This window comes from Peromyscus leucopus, chromosome 14, assembly GCF_004664715.2.
Source record: "Peromyscus leucopus breed LL Stock chromosome 14, UCI_PerLeu_2.1, whole genome shotgun sequence".
Lineage (NCBI taxonomy): Eukaryota > Metazoa > Chordata > Mammalia > Rodentia > Cricetidae > Peromyscus > Peromyscus leucopus.
This window is the reverse complement of record NC_051075.1, coordinates 47,960,394-47,971,704: the sequence shown is the minus strand read 5'-3', so window position 1 is coordinate 47,971,704 and position 11,311 is coordinate 47,960,394. Positions and strand designations below refer to the sequence as shown.

Below are 11,311 nucleotides of genomic sequence, written 5' to 3'. Positions count from 1 at the left end.
AACGGCAATCTTGGTTGGTGGTTATTTACTTTTAGGTCTTGAAATATACCGTTCCATGCTTTCCTGGCTGAGAGTTTCTGTTGAGAAGTCTAATGTTATTTTTTTTATTAATTCTTTGAGAATTTAATACATGCATACAATGTGTCTTGATGCTACTTACCCTCCCCCCCTCCCCCAACTCCTCCAACATCCACATCTCAATCTTCATACTCTCCCAGCTTATACAACAAAGCCCTACAAAGTCCACTATGTGCCGCCCGTGTACTGAGAGGTGTGGAGCCACCCATCCACTGGAGCACGGTTGACCTACCTGGACCACATCCTTAGGAGAACTGACTCTCCCCCGGCAGCCATCAACTGTGAATAGCTCCTCAGCTAGGCGTGGGAGCACGGGAGCCTCTCCCCGCTTCCTGATGTTATTCTGAAGTGTTTACTTTCATAAGTGAGTTGGCACTTTAATCGATAGCTTTTATTTTGAAGTTTTTATTTATTAATTACCGTTGCACGTGTGCATGTGTGGTATATCTGTGCAGTCATGTGCACACAGATGCGGTAGATTTCCTCATGTCGTTCCTCTGCTTGGTTGTGTTGTCTGCTTTGACGTCACTGATCACTTTACAGGTATTGTAACTCTTTTAGTATCTTTGTACTCGGTAATTGAGGAGTCACCACCTTTTAGAGAAGTCGTGTTGCTTTACTTTGTCCTGTTTATTATGTTTCTGTGTTGTGATCTAATTTATTTATTTATTTATTTATTTATTTATTTACTTACTTACTTACTTATTTATTTATTTACTTACTTACTTTGGTTTCTCAGGACAGGGTTTCTCTGTGTACCTTTGGCTGTCCTGGATCTCACTCTGTAGCCCAGGCTGGCCTCGAACTCACAGAGATCCGCCTGCCTCTGCCTCCCCAGTGCTGGGATTAAAGGCATGAGCCACCACCGCCCGGCTTTCTGTGTTGTGATTTGTTCATCCGCTGGTTTCGGTATTTCTTCCAGTTTTGCTCGGGGATGTCCTTAGAGAGCACTCTACTGAAGACCCAGTCAGGACCACCCAGAGAAGATGATTAAACTACTCTGACAACAAGGACACCAAGCAAGATAAAGAAATACATTTAAAAACCATTACAATAATATACCACAGTGACCACAGGGACTGCCGAAAGTAATGGCGAGTGGGCTGTCAAGCTAGAAATGATTTAGGGTGTGTATAGGAATATCCAATGAATGTGACGACGGACAGGGGTAGGGAGAGGGTTTAATAAAAGCAAGGAAGAGGAAGAGTGGAGAAGAATGTTAAGTAGAGAAAGAGGAAAGAGCAAGAGATTTTTTTAAAAAAGACCTCCCAAGGGGGCTGGAGCGATAGTGTAGTGATAGAGCACTGGCTGCTCTCCCAGAGGACCAGGGTTTGATTCCCAGCACCCACATGGTGGCTCACAACCCTCTGCAACTCCAATTTCGGGGATGTGATGCCCTCCTCTGGCCTCTGTAGGTACCAGGCATGCATGCAGCACACGGATGTAATTACAGGCAAAACACTCATACTCGGGACTAGAGAGATGGCTCAGTGGTTAACAACATTGACTGCTCTTCCAGAGGTCATGAGTTCAATTCCCAGCACCCGCATGGCAGCTAACAACTGTCTGTAACTACAAGATCAGACACCTTCACACAGACATGCATACAGGCAGAACACCAATGCACATAAAATAAAAAATACATAAGTTATTTTTAAAAACACTCACATTCATTAAATAAATACATACAATTTAACAATAAAATAAAAACCTACTCATTGATAAAAATGTGTAAACAGAACTAGATAAATCTAAGGAGGACAATGAAAAATAAACAGAAGCTAAAATAAGATAAATTCAGCTGGTGAGATGGCCCAGTGGGTAAGGGCGCTCACCAAACTTCACAACCTGAATTTGATTCCCGGAACACACATGGTTTAACGCCAGAAACAACTCCCACGAATTACCCTCTGATCTCTGCCGTGACACGTTCAGGCATCTGACAAACGTCAGGGGTCCTCTAGGGCTGTCGTCACTTCAGTATTTTCCCTGCTAACCAGGAACCTTTGCTGGCCACACTTAGCTTGGCAGACTGTGAGCTGGGCAGGCTCTCCCACTCTCCTATGGGGCTGACTACCGTTCTCATCAGGGGCCGTCTCCTGAGGGCGGGAAAGGAGGGGCAGAGTCAGCAGTGAGGATGGTACATAACTTCAAAGGCTGATCATCAACAACCCGTGAGGGACGAGCCTGCGGATGCTGAGTGGCACCGGAGCCTGCGGATGCTGAGTGGTACCCGAGCCTGCGGATGCTGAGTGGTACCCGAGCCTGCGGATGCTGAGTGGTACCCGAGCCTGCGGATGCTGAGTGGCACCGGAGCCTGCGGATGCTGAGTGGCACCGGAGCCTGCGGATGCTGAGTGGCACCCGAGCCTGCGGATGCTGAGTGGCACCGGAGCCTGCGGATGCTGAGTGGTACCGGAGCCTGCGGATGCTGAGTGGTACCGGAGCCTGCGGATGCTGAGTGGTACCAGACTGTGAGTTCAGTCGCTGCAGCAGCGAACAGAAAAGCCACATTCGGTGGCTCCGGAGGTTGACCCACCCTCCGAGCTCCGGCTCGGGGCTATCAGACTCCGCAGTTATTCCCAGGTGATGTGATCAGCTCCTAGCAACTAGCGTAGCCCAATTTTTAAATAGTAGGTTCTCTTTCAAGATTGTGTCTAGCCACAGCTCTTCAAGATACGGGGGATGACAAAACAGATTTCTGCGCTGCTGACCCATCATGCCCGAGGAGTCACGCTCTCACCCAAACCCACACTGGCTTGAGGCTTCTGAGAACTGTGGGTTTGTCCTGTGGGTAGGTTGAGTGTCTCTCTGCCACCAGGGTTGCCTGGTTTGCCTTGCTGGTAAGGCTTCTTCATCTTCCCTTGCTAGGGAACTGCATGGCCTTCTGCGTTTCTCGGCTATCCTAACACTCCTGTGAGGTCAGATGCCTTGCTCTTTGTATTGTTGACTGGAGTCTATTCTTTGTTTTCCTGACTCAGATCCTCAGAGCCTCTGATCCCCCACCTTACCTGGAATGTGGGTACAGAAGCTCTGTTCGGTCTGTGTGGCAAGTGGCCACTAGAGGGTGCGCGCCACCTCCCAGGGTCCCTGCTACAACCTACATCTGTAGGTTCCCCCCTACAGATGCCTCTGCAGAATTACCTTACCTCAAACCTAAACCGTCCTCTGTGGCATTTTCCAGAAAGGAGGCTAGACACCAGAAAGTCTTCATTCCAGAACAGAAGCTGATGAGCCTGCTCAGTTGGTCCCAGGGCAGGGTGGCTAGAGTATTTGCCATTGGTGACTTCCTTGGACCCAGCTCAGGAATGTGATAGAGGGCAGTGTGTGTCTGTCCCTCTGTTCCTTTAGAGGTTTTCTCCACGACTGGCAGATCAAGCAGATCCTCAGCATACGGGAGAGCGTATCACCTGTCGACCAGACTTCTGCACCCCACACTTCTATCTCTCTTCAGACCCTTTGTTACCCCACTGGATTATATGTCCCAACAACTCACAACTGGGAGGGACTGTGCCAGAAACCTGGACTGAGGATGTTGTGGTCATGACACTTCACTCACAGCATGAGGGTAGGAGACCAGAATCTACCACCCCCAAACATATTTCTCTGGCATATTTTAAACTACAGAGGCGCAGGGATGGCTCTGAAAGCCTGCTCTTTCATGAAAGAAGTTGGTGCCCACAAAAGAAATACATTTGCAGTTACCCCAGAAGGGTTGCTCCAGACCTTTTTGACCAGAGAGACTTTCTCTTTTTAGCAAGACAAGCACTGCTCACATGGCAGTTCTGCCTCTGTCCTCTGCAGTATGCCAGTGGCCTCCCAGATGCCCCGTATCCTGATTCCTGTCTGAGCTCAGGTTGCCATGTAAACTCAAGTCATGTGACTTTGTTGCTCAAGTCTCCTGTTTTTGTGTGACTGTGTGCAAACATCAGATTGAATACGATTTTTCTCCTGTTAACCTGTCTTCTGGTATTTGGCTGTGTAGCCTAGCTAAAGCATCTCGAAGCGTCTTTGGAAGGCATTCTCACTCCCCTCTAGGATTCTCTTGTCATTCTTTGTCTCAGGGCTGAACGGAATTTGGAATTTGCCCTTCAGAGACTCACTGGCTAGTACCTTCCCCTGGCTTGCCTCAGTTTCCTCCAGAGAGTTGCCTGGGTCTGGCTGGGGGGATGAGGGGTTTCTCTGTGTGCACTTTAACTCCCACAATCAACCTGGAGTTAGCCAGGTGACTTTCCCTGTGTTTCTCACAGAAGGTGTTAGGATGGACTCATAGGCCCCTGATCACCTCTCCTCCCAGGTTCCTGACACACAGAACTACATCTAAACAATAGCCTCCTTCTTGCCCACATTTGCCAGGGTAGCTCCACACCTGAGACCAGTCCAGTCTACCTCACCCCCTAGTCTAGATCTAAGTGAGACCTTAACCCAGAAGGGAAAGACCCAGTGGAACTTCCTGGTTATACCAATGATCCCTTTGGTCAACTATTTCCATACCACCTTGTATCCTCTTTCTTATATAAATAGGGCTGGGGCAGTAAATCCCCCCTAAGACCCAGACCAGGCCTCCCTGCCTTCCAAGGTCAGCAACTAGGGCCTCTTGACCACCCTGTCCCCACCTCTCTCTCCTTCCTCTTTTCCTCCCTGCCAGGGGTCAGCAGGTCAATCCCAGGGTCCTCTTAAGCAATGAAGCTCTCAAAGATCCATCAATGATTGACCTAGCCAGTCACTGGGCGGCCATAGCAGACAGGGTCCTGGGGCCCCCCGAGTATGGTTTTCTGAAGGCTTCCTTCCAGGGAGGGAGATCTGGGGGGTACTCTTCCTGCTGTGCCAGCATCCCAAAGAGTCACCCTATTTCTCAGAAGCCACATTCCTTCTTGCATCTCTCCAGAAAGCCATTTAACAGAACAGCCACCGTGTCTGCCTCTAGCCAGGCCATTTATCCACCTGCTACCTGTCTACCACCCCGCTCTCCTACGTATTCACGTATTCAATCACCATCCCCATACTCCTGACCACCTGACTATGGCTCACTTGCCCATTCACTGATGCACGCCCCGATACACCCATCCATTCACTGACCCACTCATCTGTGCACCAATGCACTCATCCGGTGACTGGTCCACTCAGCCACTCACTGATATAACTATCCACTCATTGACCCACTCATCCAGTGTCTGGTCCACTCAGCCACTCACTGATCCACGTCTCCACTCACTGATGTACTCCTCCTCTTCTCACTGGCCCACTTCTCCACACACCGATCCACGTCTCCACTCACTGATACACTTACTCATCAGCTTGGGTACTGGGAAAAAGTTCATGCATCTACTACCTCCTTCATACGACGTCTCTGTTGCTGATTCTGCTGTTGGGCACAGTCAACAGAAAAGCCCTAAGTGGGCATTAAAGACAGAACTTTTGGAGTCAGAGGCACCGAACACACATCCCGATTGACCATACGGCCATGGGCACATTTCTCAAATCTCTCTGGGCCTCAGTGTCCTCATCCCAGAGTGAATTTCAAGACTGGCTTCAGAATTGATGCGTGTGAAGTGTTTTAGCCGGAACCCAGACAATGAAGCTCAGGTTGGTGGGCTCTCAGAGACCTGTTACCCTGTCTGACCCTTGGCGAGCCTGAGACAGGCAGGGGCTCATCCCTGCCAAACAACAAGGCTATATTTGCCAGGCAGGTGGCCGCGCCCCACCCCTGAAATGGAAGATGATAATCAGCCACCTTCCCACGCATGCACCCCTTTCCCTCTGCCTGATTCCCTGAAGGGCATCTGGGGCTTCCTCAGGTCAGTCAAGGTACCTGGAGCAAGACCTAGCTTGCTCCCTCAGATCTCCACCAAGGCAGTTCCTCAGGACAGCTGCCGGAGGAGGTGTGAACAGGCTTGAAGGGATCATTTTGCTCCTAGCTGAGGCCCATGGACCACCAGGACCTAGAATTCTCATCCAGTTCTCTTCCTTCTCCAGGTCCAAGTCTACTCACTTGGACCTAGTGGGGACAGCTCCCTCCAGCTCCTCTGTGGCTTTCCCGGAGGCAGGAAGGACTTCTTGCCTGTGGACCAGCCGGCTGAGACCGGGCAGGGGAGGGAGAGAGGCTGGATGGAGCATGGCTGAGGTGGGGACTCTGTGTTGGATGATTTCGTCCCTCACTTCTCTGCAGCCTGCCTGACTAGGAGCCTGCTTGGTACACAGGGGACCATTGTGGGCTCCTCTAGGAAAATAAATGCTGCCTTGCTTGGGGGATATGTCGAACTGTGTGTGTAAATTCTGGGGTGAGTCAGAGCACAGTACAAATCCTCTGCACACTAGCCCTGTGGCCTTGGGAAAGTCTTTGGCAACATCTTAGTGGTTTAAGAAATACATGCCTGGAATCTAGGAAGCGCTCTGTTATGAGGGGGTGGCACAATGCTGGGGGCAGTGTTTGTCCCGAGAAAGCCCCCCTGCCATTCAGCTCAGCCCAGCACCCCATACTGTCTCCTGGAATGACGCCATGGGTCCCTGGTGATGCAGTGTGTGTGGGGGAGGGGTGCCCTCTTCCCTTCTCTGACTCCTTGGCTGGACAACGCCACTTGCCTGCACCAGACACAGGTGCGGGTAGAGGTGCCAGGCTCTTGTTATTGGCCTGCTTCACCAGGAAGCCCGCTTTGGTGGAGACAGACTGATCGAGACGGAGGGTGGGGTGGGGTTGTGGGATGCATCTGCGCACTCTGTCCCCACCCTCTGGCTACCACTGCCCACAGGTTGGGTACTTCCCCTGGCCTTGCTGATGACACGTGGCCATTGCTGGTCTGGCCCTCAGGCCACTTTAATACTTAGCTATTTCTTTTTGGCAGTCCGAGGGTCAAACCCAGCTTGCTCACACGCTGTCGAGTGCTCTCCCAGAGTCAGGTCCTCAGCCTTGCTCTACTTTAAGCACAGGGACTCTGGATTTGTTATTACGCTCAATCTTTCTATCCTTGTTGCCCAGTAGAGTGACTGGCAATGAGTGAGTGAGTGAATGAATGAATGAATGAATGAATTCCCAGACCCTAGGCAGGGACATGGTGGTTACGCAGCTCTTGGCCTCACTGGACCAGACTGCCAGAGGCAGAGGGGACTGCCACATCTGCTTTGCCAGATGTGGATCAAGATTCTCATGCTTGGGGGTTGGGGATTTAGCTCAGTGGTAGAGCGCTTGCCTAGCAAGTGCAAGGCCCTGGGTTCAGTCCTCAGCTCTGAGGGTAAAAAAAAAGTTTCCCATGCTACAAACCTGGACCCTCAACCCTGTCTCTGAGTCTGCCCACGTCAGCTTTCCCTGCCTCAGCAGCTGATCTTTTTTTTTTTTTGGTCCAGGGTATCATGTGGAGAAGTGACGCGCTTGTGACCTCTGCATCTGACATGTGACTTTCGTCCTCGTCATGGTGAGCAGAGACTGCTAGGCACTGGAGTTCTTATCTCTTCTTCTTGTGCCTGGGGTGTGTCGTGCAGCCGAGCGAACCCTCCTGTCTGATGTGCTCTATTTCCAGCACCCCATGCCTGGCATAGGAGAGACACTCAGTTAGCGCCTATGGAATGCACAGATGTTCCTTATGGGCACAGTGGGTGCCAGCACCTACCCGCTAGGCACCGTCAGTCAATGAGGGAGTCCAGGCTCTAGGACACAGAATGCCACAGTGGAGCTGGGATTTAGACCAGGCAGCCCCGAATCAGAGCGCTTTACCTACTCTGACCCACCCGATCAAAGCCGGTGTCCTGGCCGTGGAGCCCGTGGTACAGGAGGCAGAACATCGGAACACCATTCAGCCTCCTGATCCCCTCCAGCCCCCCCAGCCCCTTCCCCTCTCAGGCCCTCTGCAGCCCCCCCCACCCCCACCCCCTGCAGACTTCTCAGACACCCAGCCACCGCAGCCAGCTCCCTTTCCTGAGAACCTCTGTCATAAACAAGGCAAGGCCCTGATCTGGCCTGCCTCTTCCGCCCCCGGCCTTCCTCACCTAAGGGAGCCTTGGTTGTAAATATGGGGGTCACGCCTTATACTCACATTCAGCCCCTTTCATCTGGGGTGCTCCTGGCTGCTGGGAGGCTAATTAAGCTTCTCCCTGGGGAGAGTGAGTAAGAACTGACGTCCCAGCCTGGGGAGCTGGCTAACACACACAGGGCTGGCCCTCCTGGGGAGAAAGAAATAGACGGAAGCATCACCTTGGGCCGCCTACCTCTCCACATTCTTTGTCATGGGACTTCCACACACAGGTCCCCATTCTCTGGCTTATAATGAAGGCCATTTATCGAGCGCTTACTATGTGCCTAGGGCTTGCTAAACTTCTTCCACTGTTAAACGTTAACCACATGCGCTGAGCACCAGCGCTATTGTGAAACTGAACCGTGCCTCCCGTGATGGGGCTTGACTCCTGGCTGGCCAGAGGCCAGGGCTTCCACACATGACCTCATGAGAAGCCCCGGGTGCCTGGCTTGGTGTCAGCACCAGAGACGTGACGGCTATCATTACTAATCTCCGGAATCTTCCGACGAGGCAGAAAATGCTGTGCTTCCCCATTTCCCAGACGAAGCAACTGAGGCTCAGAGAGATCAAGCTCCTTGCTGGAGATAACACAGAATCGGGGAGCTGAACTGAACCGGTTTGAATTGGAAAGGGCAGTTTTCTAAAATATTTATTTATTTATTTATTTATTTATTTATTTATTTATTTATTATGTGTTCTTCTCAACCCCAGCTCTGGGTCCACTGACCCCCAGAGACCTTACTTTGTATAACCCTGGAGTGGTAGGGGCCCTGGACAGGAGGAACTCAACTCCCCCCAGAACAGTGTGCTGGATGGACTGAGTGAGCTGGGGCATCTAATACTCTTCCTATCCCAATCCTCCATTCCTCTGATGATGAAATAAAGGGACTGTGCCGCCCACCAGGTGACAGGGCTAACGGAAAATGCCTTTTTTTCCCTGAACAACAAAGAGGCTCTGGCTGGTGCTTACCCCATCCGCTTTTCCAAGTTGGTACGGGTTCCCAGCAACGAGCATCCTCATAATAGCATTCATGGTGGTCCTGTGCCAACCTGGCCAACCCCAGGGTGATTAGGGAGGTGAATAAACAGGAGAGGTGGCAGGTGAGCCTGCCCGAGGGGGTGGCGTGCCAACCTATCCGCCCTCTACAGTACTTGGAACAGCAGGACAAGGACAGGGTGGGCTTGTCCTTTGTGGCCCTCCTCACATGCTCTAACTGTGACGTGAGTGCGGGGCATACAACAGGTGCTTAGCAGCGTTCACTGGAGAAATGGGTCCCAGACACAGCACGGGATGCACAGACGGGTAGTTGACACTCTATCTTCTTACCGCTGCCCAGCACACTCTATCACATGTGGTTCTCCTTCAGGCTTTGAGGAAGGGCCTAAGCAAATCGGATTCAGTCAGTGAGGAGGAGTCCGTGGTCCGTGAGCGCTTGGCTGGGGTTCCTAAAGTCGAGGTATCAGCCTGGGTGTGGCTGAGATCTCGGTATCCAGGATCCCTTCTGAAGAGGGAGGTCCCTGGGTACCAGGTGTCTGGACCTTGCCCGTTTTGTCTCTCTTCCTGTTCCCAAAGCGTGGCCCTTCGGCCTTGGCGTGGGTGGACATGCTCTTGTCCTCTCCGGTTGCTCTGCCTGCGTTCCCAGTACATCCTCAGGTCATGTCCCCGCCCTCCCTACTCACTCCTTCTAGATGCCACTTTAGGATTTCCTCAGAAAGCCCTTGGGTGACAGCTTCCTCACCCCCAGTTTAAATCGTGGATGCTCCTTGATGTATCACGAACCATTTCCAGTAAGTCGTGATATGCTACATGCCAGGTAGCGGGGGAAAGGGCACTTGCTACCTTTAACGTCGTCACTTAGCAGCAACACAGCTCGCTAGAGACCACCGGTTGTTTCCCACTTGTGACTATAGGAACTTCCTGCAAAAGAGTACTGTGTTTATTTCGAGTCCAGGGGGAGAGGGGGACCCAGAGTTAAAAATTCAACTGTGGGGCTGGAGAGATGGCTCAGCGGTTAAGAACACTGACTGCTCTTCCAGAGGTCCTGAGTTCAGTTCCCAGCAACCACATGGTGGCTCACAACCATCTGTAATGAAATTTAGTGCCCTCTTCTGGCCTGCAGGCAATACATGCAGGCAGAACACTGTATACATAATAAATAAAATCTTTATAAAAAAAATTCAACTGTGGTTTCTACTGAATTCGTATTATTATTTTTTGTATGACCTTAAAGGTGAAACCATCATAAGTTAGAGACTGTTTCTAGTTCCCTATTTATACATCTTCTTTGAGTGCCTTAATATTTCCCTTCATAAGAATTTGGAGCCGGGCCGGGCGGTGGTGGCGCACGCCTTTAATCCCAGCACTTGGGAGGCAGAGCCAGGCGGATCTCTGTGAGTTCGAGGCCAGCCTGGGCTACCAAGTGAGTCCCAGGAAAGGCGCAAAGGTACACAGAGAAACCCTGTCTCGAAAAACCAAAAAAAAAAAAAAAAGAATTTGGGCCGGGTGGTGGTGGCGCACACCTTTAATCCCAGCACTCGGGAAGTCTGCGCAGAGCCAGGCAGATCTCTGTGACTTCGAGGCCAGCCTGGGCTACAGAATGAGATACAGGACAGGCTCCAAAGCTACACAGAGAAACCCTGTCTTGAAAAACAAAAACCAAACAAACAAACAACCAAACAACCAAACAGAACAAAACAAAAGAATTTGGAAACTTCTTCAAATTGGGGCTGGTGAGATGGTTCCCCTGGTAAAGGTGATTCACAAGCTTGATGACCTCAGTTTGGTTCCCAGAATCCACATGTTGGAAGGAAGGTACCCAGTCTTGAGAACTGTCCTGACTTAACGCAAGTGTTCACCTGTGTGTGTGTGTGTGTGTGTGTGTGTGTGTGTGTGTGTGTTAAAGTCACACATATCAATACTATATAAATATATATTTTTTATAAATGTATTAAAGTGTTTCCAAGGGGCTGGAGAGATGGCTCAACAGTTAAGAACACTGGCCACTCTTCCAGAGGATCTAGGTTCAATTCCCAACACCCACATGACAGCTTACAACCATCTGTAACTCCAGCTCCAGAGGATCCAAAGTCCTCTTCTGGCCTCATGGTACACATATGGCACACAGAAATACATACAGGCAAACACCCATACACGTAAAATAAAATTTATAAAGTTTTCAAGTGCAATCGTAGATTTATGAGATTGTGTAAACAAGTATAGCCCCTCTG

At 50.8% G+C, this 11,311-nt stretch overlaps 1 long non-coding RNA gene across 1 annotated transcript; it reads right to left on the bottom strand.

The window, feature by feature from the left end:
- Window positions 1-3,833: 3,833 nt before the first annotated feature.
- Window positions 3,834-10,134, bottom strand: LOC119088999. The gene is made up of 2 exons (XR_005092767.1): window positions 8,105-10,134; window positions 3,834-7,601 (listed from the first exon to the last, which is right to left on the bottom strand). It is a non-coding gene; the product is annotated as an uncharacterized LOC119088999 (long non-coding RNA).
- Between the last annotated feature and the right edge of the window lie 1,177 nt (window positions 10,135-11,311).